This window comes from Pseudophryne corroboree, chromosome 3 (genome assembly GCF_028390025.1).
Source record: "Pseudophryne corroboree isolate aPseCor3 chromosome 3, aPseCor3.hap2, whole genome shotgun sequence".
Lineage (NCBI taxonomy): Eukaryota > Metazoa > Chordata > Amphibia > Anura > Myobatrachidae > Pseudophryne > Pseudophryne corroboree.
Genome location: NC_086446.1, coordinates 762,392,482 through 762,406,598, shown reverse-complemented (window position 1 = coordinate 762,406,598; position 14,117 = coordinate 762,392,482).

The window sequence follows — 14,117 nt, the reverse complement described above, 5'->3', positions numbered from 1 at the left end:
TCCAAAAAACCCTCCCCAAACAGCACATGACGCAAAGAAAAAAAGAGGCGCAATGAGGTAGCTGACTGTGTGAGTAAGATTAGCGACCCTAGTGGCCGACACAAACACCGGGCCCATCTAGGAGTGGCACTGCAGTGTCACGCAGGATGTCCCTTCCAAAAAACCCTCCCCAATCAGCACATGATGCAAAGAAAAAGAAAAGAAAAAAGAGGTGCAAGATGGAATTATCCTTGGGCCCTCCCACCCACCCTTATGTTGTATAAACAAAACAGGACATGCACACTTTAACCAACCCATCATTTCAGTGACAGGGTCTGCCACACGACTGTGACTGATATGACGGGTTGGTTTGGACCCCCCCCAAAAAAGAAGCAATTAATCTCTCCTTGCACAAACTGGCTCTACAGAGGCAAGATGTCCACCTCATCTTCACCCTCCGATATATCACCGTGTACATCCCCCTCCTCACAGATTATCAATTCGTCCCCACTGGAATCCACCATCTCAGCTCCCTGTGTACTTTGTGGAGGCAATTGCTGCTGGTCAATGTCTCCGCGGAGGAATTGATTATAATTCATTTTAATGAACATCATCTTCTCCACATTTTCTGGATGTAACCTCGTACGCCGATTGCTGACAAGGTGAGCGGCGGCACTAAACACTCTTTCGGAGTACACACTTGTGGGAGGGCAACTTAGGTAGAATAAAGCCAGTTTGTGCAAGGGCCTCCAAATTGCCTCTTTTTCCTGCCAGTATAAGTACGGACTGTGTGACGTGCCTACTTGGATGCGGTCACTCATATAATCCTCCACCATTCTATCAATGTTGAGAGAATCATATGCAGTGACAGTAGACGACATGTCCGTAATCGTTGTCAGGTCCTTCAGTCCGGACCAGATGTCAGCATCAGCAGTCGCTCCAGACTGCCCTGCATCACCGCCAGTGGGTGGGCTCGGAATTCTGAGCCTTTTCCTCGCACCCCCAGTTGCGGGAGAATGTGAAGGAGGAGATGTTGACAGGTCGCGTTCCGCTTGACTTGACAATTTTGTCACCAGCAGGTCTTTCAACCCCAGCAGACCTGTGTCTGCCGGAAAGAGAGATCCAAGGTAGGCTTTAAATCTAGGATCGAGCATGGTGGCCAAAATGTAGTGCTCTGATTTCAACAGATTGACCACCCGTGAATCCTTGTTAAGCGAATTAAGGGCTGCATCCACAAGTCCCACATGCCTAGCGGAATCGCTCCGTGTTAGCTCCTTCTTCAATGCCTCCAGCTTCTTCTGCAAAAGCCTGATGAGGGGAATGACCTGACTCAGGCTGGCAGTGTCTGAACTGACTTCACGTGTGGCAAGTTCAAAGGGCATCAGAACCTTGCACAACGTTGAAATCATTCTCCACTGCACTTGAGACAGGTGCATTCCATCTCCTATATCGTGCTCAATTGTATAGGCTTGAATGGCCTTTTGCTGCTCCTCCAACCTCTGAAGCATATAGAGGGTTGAATTCCACCTCGTTACCACTTCTTGCTTCAGATGATGGCAGGGCAGGTTCAGTAGTTTTTGGTGGTGCTCCAGTCTTCTGTACGTGGTGCCTGTACGCCGAAAGTGTCCCGCAATTTTTCTGGCCACCGACAGCATCTCTTGCACGCCCCTGTCGTTTTTTAAAAAATTCTGCACCACCAAATTCAAGGTATGTGCAAAACATGGGACGTGCTGGAATTTGCCCATATTTAATGCACACACAATATTGCTGGCGTTGTCCGATGCCACAAATCCACAGGAGAGTCCAATTGGGGTAAGCCATTCCGCGATGATCTTCCTCAGTTGCCGTAAGAGGTTTTCAGCTGTGTGCGTATTCTGGAAAGCGGTGATACAAAGCGTAGCCTGCCTAGGAAAGAGTTGGCGTTTGCGAGATGCTGCTACTGGTGCCGCCGCTGCTGTTCTTGCGGCGGGAGTCCATACATCTACCCAGTGGGCTGTCACAGTCATATAGTCCTGACCCTGCCCTGCTCCACTTGTCCACATGTCCGTGGTTAAGTGGACATTGGGTACAACTGCATTTTTTAGGACACTGGTGAGTCTTTTTCTGACGTCCGTGTACATTCTCGGTATCGCCTGCCTAGAGAAGTGGAACCTAGATGGTATTTGGTAACGGGGGCACACTGCCTCAATAAATTGTCTAGTTCCCTGTGAACTAACGGCGGATACCGGACGCACGTCTAACACCAACATAGTTGTCAAGGACTCAGTTATCCGCTTTGCAGTAGGATGACTGCTGTGATATTTCATCTTCCTCGCAAAGGACTGTTGAACAGTCAATTGCTTACTGGAAGTAGTACAAGTGGGCTTACGACTTCCCCTCTGGGATGACCATCGACTCCCAGCGGCAACAACAGCAGCGCCAGCAGCAGTAGGCGTTACACGCAAGGATGCATCGGAGGAATCCCAGGCAGGAAAGGACTCGTCAGACTTGCCAGTGACATGGCCTGCAGGACTATTGGCATTCCTGGGGAAGGAGGAAATTGACACTGAGGGAGTTGGTGGGGTGGTTTGCGTGAGCTTGGTTACAAGAGGAAGGGATTTACTGGTCAGTGGACTGCTTCCGCTGTCACCCAAAGTTTTTGAACTTGTCACTGACTTATTATGAATGCGCTGCAGGTGACGTATAAGGGAGGATGTTCCGAGGTGGTTAACGTCCTTACCCCTACTTATTACAGCTTGACAAAGGGAACACACGGCTTGACACCTGTTGTCCGCATTTCTGGTGAAATACCTCCACACCGAAGAGCTGATTTTTTTGGTATTTTCACCTGGCATGTCAACGGCCATATTCCTCCCACGGACAACAGGTGTCTCCCCGGGTGCCTGACTTAAACAAACCACCTCACCATCAGAATCCTCCTGGTCAATTTCCTCCCCAGCGCCAGCAACACCCATATCCTCCTCATCCTGGTGTACTTCAACACTGACATCTTCAATCTGACTATCAGGAACTGGACTGCGGGTGCTCCTTCCAGCACTTGCAGGGGGCATGCAAATAGTGGAAGGCGCATGCTCTTCACGTCCAGTGTTGGGAAGGTCAGGCATCGCAAACGACACAATTGGACTCTCCTTGTGGATTTGGGATTTCAAAGAACGCACAGTTCTTTGCGGTGCTTTTGCCAGCTTGAGTCTTTTCAGTTTTCTAGCGAGAGGCTGAGTGCTTCCATCCTCATGTGAAGCTGAACCACTAGCCATGAACATAGGCCAGGGCCTCAGCCGTTCCTTGCCACTCCGTGTGGTAAATGGCATATTGGCAAGTTTACGCTTCTCCTCCGACAATTTTATTTTAGGTTTTGGAGTCCTTTTTTTTCTGATATTTGGTGTTTTGGATTTGACATGCTCTGTACTATGACATTGGGCATCGGCCTTGGCAGACGACGTTGCTGGCATTTCATCGTCTCGGCCATGACTAGTGGCAGCAGCTTCAGCACGAGGTGGAAGTGGATCTTGATCTTTCCCTAATTTTGGAACCTCAACTTTTTTGTTCTCCATATTTTATAGGCAGAACTAAAAGGCACCTCAGGTAAACAATGGAGATGGATGGATTGGATACTAGTATACAATTATGGACGGACTGCCACGGTTAGGTGGTATAAAAAAACCACGGTTAGGTGGTATATATTATAATAATAATACAATTATGGATGGACGGACTGCCTGCCGACTGCCGACACAGAGGTAGCCACAGCCGTGAACTACCGCACTGTACACTGGTTGATAAAGAGATAGTAGTATACTCGTAACAACTAGTATGACACTATGACGACGGTATAAAGAATGGAAAAAAAACCACGGTTAGGTGGTATATATTATAATAATAATACAATTATGGATGGACGGACTGCCTGCCGACTGCCGACACAGAGGTAGCCACAGCCGTGAACTACCGCACTGAACACTGGTTGATAAAGAGATAGTAGTATACTCGTAACAACTAGTATGACACTATGACGACGGTATAAAGAATGAAAAAAAAACCACGGTTAGGTGGTATATATTATAATAATAATACAATTATGGATGGACGGACTGCCTGCCGACTGCCGACACAGAGGTAGCCACAGCCGTGAACTACCGCACTGTACACTGGTTGATAAAGAGATAGTAGTATACTCGTAACAACTAGTATGACACTATGACGACGGTATAAAGAATGAAAAAAAAACCACGGTTAGGTGGTATATATTATAATAATAATACAATTATGGATGGACGGACTGCCTGCCGACTGCCGACACAGAGGTAGCCACAGCCGTGAACTACCGCACTGTACACTGGTTGATAAAGAGATAGTAGTATACTCGTAACAATTAGGATGACACTATGACGGTATAAAGAATGAAAAAAAAAACCACGGTTAGGTGGTAGGTATATAATAATAAATAATACAATTCTGGTCGGACGGACTGCCTGCCGTGTGCCGACACAGAGGTAGCCACAGCCGTGAACTACCGCACTGTACACTGGTTGATAAAGAGATAGTAGTATACTCGTAACAATTAGGATGACACTATGACGGTATAAAGAATGAAAAAAAAAACCACGGTTAGGTGGTAGGTATATAATAATAAATAATACAATTCTGGTCGGACGGACTGCCTGCCGTGTGCCGACACAGAGGTAGCCACAGCCGTGAACTACCGCACTGTACACTGGTTGATAAAGAGATAGTAGTATACTCGTAACAATTAGGATGACACTATGACGGTATAAAGAATGAAAAAAAAAACCACGGTTAGGTGGTAGGTATATAATAATAAATAATACAATTCTGGTCGGACGGACTGCCTGCCGTGTGCCGACACAGAGGTAGCCACAGCCGTGAACTACCGCACTGTACACTGGTTGATAAAGAGATAGTAGTATACTCGTAACAATTAGGATGACACTATGACGGTATAAAGAATGAAAAAAAAAACCACGGTTAGGTGGTAGGTATATAATAATAAATAATACAATTCTGGTCGGACGGACTGCCTGCCGTGTGCCGACACAGAGGTAGCCACAGCCGTGAACTACCGCACTGTACACTGGTTGATAAAGAGATAGTAGTATACTCGTAACAATTAGGATGACACTATGACGGTATAAAGAATGAAAAAAAAACCACGGTTAGGTGGTAGGTATATAATAATAAATAATACAATTCTGGTCGGACGGACTGCCTGCCGTGTGCCGACACAGAGGTAGCCACAGCCGTGAACTACCGCACTGTACACTGGTTGATAAAGAGATAGTAGTATACTCGTAACAATTAGGATGACACTATGACGGTATAAAGAATGAAAAAAAAACCACGGTTAGGTGGTAGGTATATAATAATAAATAATACAATTCTGGTCGGACGGACTGCCTGCCGTGTGCCGACACAGAGGTAGCCACAGCCGTGAACTACCGCACTGTACACTGGTTGATAAAGAGATAGTAGTATACTCGTAACAATTAGGATGACACTATGACGGTATAAAGAATGAAAAAAAAAACCACGGTTAGGTGGTAGGTATATAATAATAAATAATACAATTCTGGTCGGACGGACTGCCTGCCGTGTGCCGACACAGAGGTAGCCACAGCCGTGAACTACCGCACTGTACACTGGTTGATAAAGAGATAGTAGTATACTCGTAACAATTAGGATGACACTATGACGGTATAAAGAATGAAAAAAAAAACCACGGTTAGGTGGTAGGTATATAATAATAAATAATACAATTCTGGTCGGACGGACTGCCTGCCGTGTGCCGACACAGAGGTAGCCACAGCCGTGAACTACCGCACTGTACACTGGTTGATAAAGAGATAGTAGTATACTCGTAACAATTAGGATGACACTATGACGGTATAAAGAATGAAAAAAAAACCACGGTTAGGTGGTAGGTATATAATAATAAATAATACAATTCTGGTCGGACGGACTGCCTGCCGTGTGCCGACACAGAGGTAGCCACAGCCGTGAACTACCGCACTGTACTGTGTCTGCTGCTAATATAGACTGGTTGATATTTAAAGAGATATTAGTAGTATACAACAATACTATACTGGTGGTCAGGCACTGGTCACCACTCCTGCAGCAAAAGTGTGCACTGTTAATTAATATAATTGTACTCCTGGCTCCTGCTAACAACCTGCAGTGCTCCCCAGTCTCCCCCACAATTAATTATAAGCTTTTAATTTATACATTGATGACTGTGCAGCACACTGGGCTGAGCTGAGTGCACACAGACTGAGTCACACTGTGTGACTGACTGTGCTGTGTATCGTTTTTTTTTTCAGGCAGAGAACGGATATAGCAGAGAGAAGTGAACGGATATATTATATTAAATAAAAGTTAACTAGCAACTGCACTGGTCACTGACTGTGGTAAACTAACTCTGTCTGCGACTCTGCACAATCTCTCTCTCTCTATCTAATCTATCTCTATTCTAATGGAGAGGACGCCAGACACGTCCTCTCCCTATCAATCTCAATGCACGAGTGAAAATGGCGGCGACGCGCGGCTCCTTATATAGAATCCGAGTCTCGCGATAGAATCCGAGCCTCGCGAGAATCCGACAGCGTCATGATGACGTTCGGGCGCGCTCGGGTTAACCGAGCAAGGCGGGAAGATCCGAGTCGCTCGGACCCGTGAAAAAAAACATGAAGTTCGGGCGGGTTCGGATTCCGAGGAACCGAACCCGCTCATCTCTAGTGTAAAGCCGACAAAATATATGGGAAATATACACTGGCTGCTTTCCCCAAACAGGTCTATGGGCCTAATTCAGACCTGATCACTCGTTAGCTATTTTTTGCACTGCTGCAGTCAGATAGTCGCCACCTATAGGGGAGTGTATTTTCGCTTTGCTAGTGTGCGATCGCATGTGCAGCCGAGCGGTACAAAAATGTTTTGTGCAGTTTCTGATTTGCTCAGAACTTACTCAGCCGCTGTGATCACTTCAGCCTGTCCAGGACCGAAATTGACGTCAGACACCCGCCCTGCAAACACTTGGACACGCCTGCGTTTTTCCAACCACTCCCTGAAAACGGTCAGTTGACAGCCACAAATGCCTTCTTCCTGCCAATCTCCTTGCGATCTGCTTTGCGAATGGACTCTTCATTAAATCCTTCGCTCAGCAATGATCCGCTTTGTACCCGTACGACGCACCTGCTCATTGCGGTGCATACGCAGGTCTGACCTGATCGCAGCGGAAAAACCTAGCGTGCGATCAAGTCTGAATGACCCCCTGTGTCACAATTGGCAGGAAATGCGATACTGAAGTAGGAAAAAGAAGAGCCTTTGTATTTTTTGTATGTAGGAGTTGAACTACACTCAAGTCTAAAAAGATACAAAAACATCAACTTCTAGATGGAATTATTCATGACTCTTAAGGAGTCCCATTATGGGTAAATACATTGCAGTATGAAAACTTGTGCATTTTAGACAATTCCTCATTTTACCACTTAACTGGCATGGTCAGAATTCATGCAACTGCGTTGTCCCACCCCGTCCCCGCGTTTTTGACGAGGAGATCCGTTCTGCAGATGTGCAGAATATAATGTTTAAATATTTAAAAAAACACTTTTTCAACTTTATTAAATAAAATATATTTAAAAAAAACAATGTTGTTAACGCTTTTGAAGGGAAAAATCATCAGTTAAGTGGTTGAATGACATTGACTTTGAAGCTTGATTTACGTTTAAAAATACTCTGATCAACATAGTTCTAAAGTTATACAAATGTGAAGATGTATACAAAGGGGCAGTGATGTCACAGCAACTCAACTGACTGATGCCTCAGCTTCTTGACCAGTATCATATCCCAATAAAGCATGTCCTAAAAGAGGCAGTGGCTTTAGTTGTCAGTAATGGAGTGAAGAGTTTATACTTTCAATATGAACCTGTAACAGGAGAATGTCAGGTTAACACTGAAATCTCCAGGTATAAAGAAAAAACAAACAATTTTGGAATTCGCAAACCTTATAAAATGCAATAAAGTCTCCTGGATACTAGACTTTAATATTCCAGGTCTTTCCTAAAAACATGTTCTGGACCAGCTGAATAGGTGGAACCATTGCAGTTGTTTGGATTTACTACAGTAGGTTATGTTTGTTTCCCAGTGACAGTATGGGCTACCTACTTTTGTACTAGAGGGAAAATATCTGCATGTACGTACATTACTATTGATATAGCAATAAAGACTTCACAGTGCCGCATACAGGGAGATGAAAAGCTTTATTGATCATTTACAAATCACATAAACAAGAGCAAGTCTTTTTGTCTAGCTAACTCGTAAAGGTAATATTATCAATCATCATCATCCTTTATTTATCTGGCGTCACAAGGGTTCCACAGCGCCCAATTACAGAATACATAAATAATCAATACAGGAAAACAGCAACTTACAGTTGAAGACATGTACAGGGTAAATAAACATAGCTACATCAGCAGATGACACTGAAATACAGTAAGTATCATGTGGCAGAAGACTGCTGGATTTGGTGCAGTTGAAGATTGTTAAAGTATGAAAAAGGATAAACACATGAAAGAAGAAGAGGGCCCTGCTCGTGAGAGCTTACATTCTAAAGGGGAGGGGTAGACAGGGTGGTATTCATGTGACCGCCGATCAGCTGACCGACAGTCACATGACCTCCTCCGTGAACCCGACGGCTCACTATCCCGATGGTCGGCATGCCGACCAACAGGGACTATTTCCACTTGTGGGTATCCACAAAACCCATAGAGTGGGAATAGAACCCGGTCGCCACCGAGCCCGCAAGGGGCTTGCTGCACTCGCCCCTCCCCGCCGGGATCCCGGCGTCGGTATGCTGCCGGGATCCCGGCGTCGGTAAGGTGACCAGTACTACACCCGCGTAGACAGACAGGGGTAACACAGATGGGGTTCATAGAGAACGTGGAACAGAGGATTAGGATGAGATTTGGCTGGGTTTGGTGAAGAAGTGGATCTTGAGAGCCCGTTTGAAGTTTTGTAGAGAGGTGGAGAGTCTGACAGGGAGAGGTAGGGAATTCCAGAGAAATGGAGCAGTACGTGAAAAATCTTGGCGGTAGGAGTGGGAGGAAGTAATCAGAACGCAGGAGAGTCTGCATGCCTTAGGTGAGCGAAGAGGATGCGTGGGAGTGTAAAGGGAGATAAGGTCAGAGATGTAAATGGGAGAGGAGTGGGTGAGGGCTTTGTAAGCGAGTGTGAGAAGCTTGAAATGGATTCTAAATAATACATTTAGAAGGAAGTGTCCACTTGTTAGAGAGCCAGTGGTGGAGGATGTGATGACATGGCTCAGACTAGAATGGAACCTCATATTTTCCTGTGTGCAGAAACAGAACAGTCAAACAAAGCACTTAGATCTTAAACCAATAATGCTTCCTATAAGGAGTCTATTTCCTGCAATGCCATTACACTGAAGTGTACTGTAGATCTAGGGAGACCACCTGCAGTACAGACACTTTCATACTGATAAGATCAATGAGTGAAGGATAGATAGTACATTATAGGCCCAGTATAATTAAGTTATATAAAGACTGCACCCCGATACAACGAAACAGGGACCGGAAATAATCAGATACAGCAACAAATAGCTTTTTAGAGGACGCAAAGGGTATGGTGGTGTTCTTATGTATAAATACAGGACAACTAAAGGTAAATTAAAAAATGACTTCCAAATAAACCATTAATATAGTATGTTAACCGTAGGGACCAGTGGTGGTTCCAGAGTTAGGGCTGCAGCGCAGTCCACATTTCAAATAGGGGACCCACACCAACTGCCAGTGAGTCACTTTGGGAGGACAGTTGGTGGCAGTAGGTATGGATCCCCTATTTAACAATTGGACTGCGCTGTAGCTCCACCTCTGTTGCTGACACTTATAGGGAGAAAAATAAAAAAAGGTGCAAATCTCATTGGGCGACAGTTACCCTCAGTAACAAATATCACAGACTTCAGATGAAAAAATCATTGGGTCTTTACCGTATATCCTGCAAACTTTAAAAACGTCAATTCATGGGGTGCATGGAGCAGAATATAAGAACCTCAGGATACATATCAAGAAAAGTGCAAAATTTAAAAACCTAAATAGATGGGGCTTGGCTTGGACGTAGACTGGAGTAGCTGGCTCTATGTGGAACTCCAGATTTGGGGACGCTCATTTAGCCATTTTGGCTCAGACACCCGGTCTCCCCTGCCCCAAGAACATCTGTGACTCCCCCCAGCTGCCGCTGAAGCTATTTGGAGTGTGCCAGGGATGCCTGCTGTGGAGGAGACGCGCTCTGAGGCCTGCACAGAGTGCCTGACCGCGGCCTGGAGTTTGGTGCCATCACACCCGCGATCCCCCAGCTCCCTGCTTACCTGCTCTGGGAGTAGCTGGTCTCTCCCAGACTGCAGGGACTGTGTGCCTCCTGACTCCCAGAACTTGGAGACCGTATGAAACGGCGGCATGTTCCTGATACTCAGTCTACTGAAGGTACTGCACAGCACTGTGGGCGCCATCTTGCCTGTCCCATTGCAGCTGTAAATCACACTGAAGCCTGCTCCTTCTTCTACTGCATTGCCAGCGTGACATATAGGATGGAAGCCAGGGTTGCCGTTATGCAACCTGCAGCATGGATTCCCAGCCTCCATTATTCCACAATTACTTTTATGACCTCTTAACCTCCTGTGCCTTATAACAGCATATAATCACCTGCAGCTATTTTCCTTTTTTTATATCCTCTGCATCTAACCTGATACAGTATAATTGCTTTTTCTACACATCTTCCACCCTCTATTTTGATCTAATTTTAGTGGACTGAGTGCGGAATACTTACATAACATCATTTCAACTGTGACTTTTAATTTTTATTACTTCCGCTATGGAAAAAAAATTGTGACGCCCACCACGCCGTTGAGACCTGTGAGAGGCAAAAAGGGAGAAAATGCTACCGTTTCAGATGCATCTGACTCGGAACAAGGGGGTGGCCCCGTTTCCTCTCAGGTAACTTACGTTTGTACCTCTTTAAGTTATGACAATGTGGTTAGAGCAATAACTGCTACCGTCTTGCCCTCCTTGATAAACAAGCTGCAAAATTTGCTGATGCTATTAAAGACATTAAATCCCAACTGGACTCTACTGACTTGCAGGTCGTAGAAAACCAATATAAATTGGAGGACACATGATCAATCCCTTTGTGAGATACAGCAACAACTTGACGATGAAAGAAAACTTACTCTCCACCTCTCCAATAAGGTAGACGATTTGGAGAATCGTTCAAGGGGAAATAATTTGAGGCTAGTAGGTCTCCTAGAATCCGTTAAGGGGCCTGACCTTTATAAATTTCTCTCTATTGAGCTCCTGAAAATGTTGGACCTCAATGATTTGTTAAAAGACTTCACAGTTGAACAGGCTCACCGGCTTGGCCCGGTTAGAGATACGAGAAGCCCCAGGGTGGTTATTTTTCGATGCCTCAATTTCACCCACAGTACCTTGATTTGGACTGCTGCACGTAAAATTAAATCTTTAAACTGGCGGGACAACCGTTTGCTCCTTTTTCAAGACTACTCAGCGGAGGTATCAAAGCTTGTAAAGAGATGTCCCCTGTCTGCTCCCGCCTAGTACAACTACACAGCAAGTCCGCTCTACTTTTTCCTGCTAGGTTACGTATCTTTACTGGATCAGACTTCAGGGACTTTAAGGATTTCCTGGAGCTGTCAGACACAATGGATTACTTGGATGAGGAGGCAACCTCTGGTCCCCCTGAGTCTACCTGACGTTGGAGTATTTACTTGTCTCTACCGCTTTAAGAAACTTTATTGCGGATGTTGGTGGGTTCTTGGTTTGCTGACCCACAGGTCTATGCCTGAAACACTCATTTGTGATTTGACTCATTGTTGATATTTCTAGGTTACTGTTATTTATTTTTATTTTTATTTGCAGTTATTTTCAGGATGATGCTCATTGTATGCTAGTTATGACATGTGTCTTCTGTGATTTTTTAATTTTTAATTTTGTTTACTGTATTGGAGGCTGGGATTACCTTACCTGGCTTGGAATCTGAGAGATTCCATCTTTGTTGTTATGCGGTACGCTGTTACCGTTCTAGTTCTGTTTTCTAGTTTGCTCTTACTGGCATGGGATTATTTTATGGGCGTGCATTTTCTCCTTTTCTTCCTTCTCTCTATTCTGCTTACTTTCTTCTGACCCTCTTGTGTTTTCCTCCCTCCCCCATTTACACTTGTGTTGGACTATGTTGTGCAGGGCATTTGTTTTTTCTGCTTGACTTTGATTACTACTGGACTATGTTTTTGTAGCGGTTATTTGGGTTCTGATCTCTGTGAGTTTGCATCAATCTTTCTTTAGTAATGGGCGATATTAAAATATGCTTTTGGAATGTGCAAGACATCCACTCCCCAGCTAAATGTCGTAAACTTCTTACTTCTTTAAACCTCCATAAAATTGATATTGCCTTATTGCAAGAGACACATTTAACTGAGGTGGAACACCAAAAATTAGCTATGTTGGGATTTATAGTGGTGGCGTCCACCTCCTATAACTCAAAATCCAGGGGTGTGGCCATTTTAGTTCGGAAAGGTGTACCCTTTAATAGCTCTTTGCTGGGATTGGACCCGAATGGCCGCTATGTATTACTGAAAGCTGAAATTCACGGTTTGCATTATATTTTTTGTAATTTATATGCTCCCACTTCATATGATAAGAAATGTATTACTAATATAGTAAACCTGTTATACCCTCATTTGGAAACCCCAATTATACTTGGTGGGGATTTAAACATGGTTATTGATTCTTTTATGGACATACAATCTCAGGCTTCTTATTTTTCCCCCATCCCGTAAATTTGGTATCTCATACCCGATACGTAAATTACACCTGGTAGATATTTGGAGGGTGCAACATCCTCTTGATGAGGAGTTTACGTATTACTCGGCTCCACGTGATATGTATTCTAGGATAGATTACCTGTTACCGGCCTCAGGGCTGGTGGTTAGAATAACTACTTCAAATATAGAAACTCTGGGATTGACGGACCACGCTCTTATTTACTTTGTGAACATTGACTCCCTCTGGCGGATATAGGCTTTGTCGCTTTCCTTCCTCCCTAGCATCTTTTACCTCATTTAAGGATATGCTCCAGGCTGCCTGGAACGACTATGCGGTTGCTAACTCGGAGCATATCTCTGACCCAGCTCTGTATTGGCAATCTGTCAAGGTGGTCCTCCGCGGCCAGATTCTGTCCATTACCTCCCACCATAAAAAACAGACAATCCTCGATTATAGAGGCCCAAGAGGCTTTAACACATTCGTATCGTAATTTGAGGCAAGACCAATCCCCCCACTCGGGGTCACGATATACTGAATCCAAATGGATTTTTGATAACATAATGCAGCAAACTAGAGATACTAAAATTCTATCTAATAGGTTTTTGTTCCATAAATACGGTAACAAAAATAGTAAACTTCTCTCTAATCTTCTGCGGAGTGTGAGGAATAGCTGTTATTTTAGTTCTGAGGGATTCAGCTGGTGTGACACACACAAGGAGACAATTATCTTCATTCAGATTTATATACCCAGGGCCCTATTGATACTGAAAGTAAGACGGAGTCAAATTTCTCTCCCTAAATTAACGTAATTACAGTCCGCGGCATTGATTAAGCCGATAACAGAATAGGAGGTGCTTTTAGCTTTAAAGAGTCTTAAACTTGGTAAATCTCCAGGCCCAGATGGATATACTGGTGAATTCTACAGAATCCTTCAAACATCCCTTTCCTTTCCCCTCACTAAGCTTTTTAAATCTTCCTTATGGATAATGTTCTTTTTATTTTAATTATGCTATTCTTAAAGTTTTACCAAAACCAGGCAAGGATCCCATTCTCCCAGGTTCATATAGCCCCATTTCATTATTGAATGTCGATTACAAACTCTTTACCAAAAAAATTGCGAAGCGGCTTAAACGAGTGATCCCTGACCTGGTACACCAAGCCCAGACGGGTTTTGTATGGGGCCGTAATGCGGGCACCAACATCCGGAAAGATTTAACAGTCCTCCACCATATGGATGATATTCACATTGATGATCTTCATATATTGTTGTTATCGCTTGAC